The sequence below is a fragment of the Sinocyclocheilus anshuiensis genome, unplaced genomic scaffold (assembly GCF_001515605.1).
Source record: "Sinocyclocheilus anshuiensis isolate Anshui unplaced genomic scaffold, SAMN03320099.WGS_v1.1 scaffold955, whole genome shotgun sequence".
NCBI classification, from domain to species: Eukaryota; Metazoa; Chordata; class Actinopteri; order Cypriniformes; family Cyprinidae; genus Sinocyclocheilus; species Sinocyclocheilus anshuiensis.
Window position 1 is genome coordinate 1,102,097 of NW_015546094.1, and position 2,355 is coordinate 1,104,451.

The following is a 2,355-nucleotide window of genomic DNA, read 5'->3' on the forward strand; positions in this document are numbered from 1 at the left end:
AGTCTGGATCCAGAACACCTGAGAAGAGATGATGCCAACCCCTCAGAGGACCTCAGATGATGCCAACCCTGAAACAACTTACAGAACTACCACATTTTGCTATAAGTTTGATTGCATCATATAATAATTGCTGTTAATAGTGTTCATCGGCTGTTTGATTACGTCTTTAATTGATTTTCCGTACATGTCTGCCATATGTACATTAACTGACAGTCACCACTGATAAGCTACTACTAAATATATTGTAGAAACTTAATTTTCTGTACTAAATATATTGTAGAAACTTAATTTTCTGTACTAAATATATTGTAGAAACTTAATTTTCTGTACTAAATATATTGTAGAAACTTAATTTTCTGTACTAAATATATTGTAGAAACTTAATTTTCTGTAAAGTTGCTTTGCAACGATTTGTATCGTGAAAAGCGCTATACAAATAAACTTGAATTGAATTGAATTCGAAAATTACATTCACTTGTTTTACATTGTTACTCTAATATAATTTATTTGCTATTTTTCTTAGTTTTACACATTTATTTATAAATTTTTTTGGAACCACCACACGATCCACTCCAGTGAATTTAAATTGCTTAATAGTGAAGTTGTGGCTTTGACCATGTTATTTTTACAAGCACACAGAAATAATCACATGTGCCTCACCCTCCCCAGTTGCTCTTATGAAACAGAAATTGTTGTGTTTTTTTTTTTCACATGTCTGATACCTCATTTTCACTGCACACTTCTGCGGCGTGTTACGGCTCTGACATGGCCACCGGAGCTGATTGTGGCCACTCTAGTCAATGCTTGTTTACACCAGCTGCACCGCAGAATGGTCCAGAAGAGGCTCCCCGTGCCGCTTCGCTAAAGATAGGCCACCGTGTCCAAGCCAAGCCACACAGTAAATACAAAATAAAAGTTTCCTTTCAATTTCAAAATAAACACCCTGTGCAGACTCCCGGTCATATTTCACATCACTATATCGTTGCCAGGAGGCCAGAAATGGATGATGAGAGTTTCATCCTCGAAGCTGAAAAACACACAGTTATATGACACCACAAATCCTTTTTACAGGGACAGTTCCAAAAAGGACAAGCAATTGAGTTTTTAATTGCAGGAGTCGTAAGAGTGGAATAAACAGAATTAAACCATTCAAAACATAAACATTTAGCCAAGCATGTTAGAACACAAAAAATTAAGAAAAAGAACAGCGGACAGGCAAATCATGTGGTCTCGCGAATCCTGTCGCTTCACTTCTGAAATGCTCCTGGTGTGAGTTGGCACCGCGTGGAGGACGGAACAAAACCTCATCGGAACCGTAATGTGCCGCAGATGCATGCAGTGTAATCACACCACGAGACCACGTGATTTGACTGTCCGACGTGGTTTTTCTTGATTTTGGGGGTTCTATCAATGTTTAATTTGGCTAAATGTTTTGTCCGGTTTAAATGTGTTTATTGCAATATCCTACTTCGTTGTGCTGTGTAATAGAGCTACTTCAAATTCCAGTTATGTTCAAGTTAAAGATTTGTAGCTGTGTTTTAGTCGTTTAAAAAACACCCTCAATTACCTTGTATCTATATTTCACATACAGTGCCTGTGAGCAGGAGGTGAACACTGGCATTTGTTCTCCTACTGGAAAGTCTACAGAGCATTTTAAGCATTATTAAAACAGTACAAATACAAGTAAATATTGTTGATCCTAATAAGGCCACATATTAAGGTCTGGGTAGATTAAATGGTAAGCAAACGATCAGTTGTCATAATTTGTTGGATGCAGGAGAAATGGGTAGGAATTAAGATTGAGCAGATTGCTAGTGGGTTGCTCATGGTCAGCAGTGGCAGCGAGGGTGGGCACCCAAGGCTCATTGATGCATGAGGCAACAAAGGCTATCCCGTCTGGTCTGAGCCAACAGAAGGTCTACTGTGGCACAAGTCACACAAAATTTTAATGATGGTTATGGGAGGAATGTGTCATAACACAGTGCATCGCCCTCTGCTGCATATGGGGCTGTGTAGCCGCAGACCAATCAGAGTGCCTACAATGACCCATGTCCCTCATTGAAAGCACCTACAATGGGCACTTGAGCGTCAGACCTGGACATTGGAGTAGTGGTAGAAGGTCGCCTCATATGTTTAGTCCAGTTTTCTTTTACATCACATGGACAGCTGTACTGTATGTGTGCGCCTTTTACCTGGGGACGTGATGGCACCAGGATGCATAGGGAGATAATGAAAAGCCAGTGGAGGGAGTGTGATGCACTGGGCAATGTTTAGCTGAGAAACCCTGGCCATTCATCGTGGACGTAAATTTGACATGTGCTACCTACCTAAACATTGTTGCAAACCAGGTACACC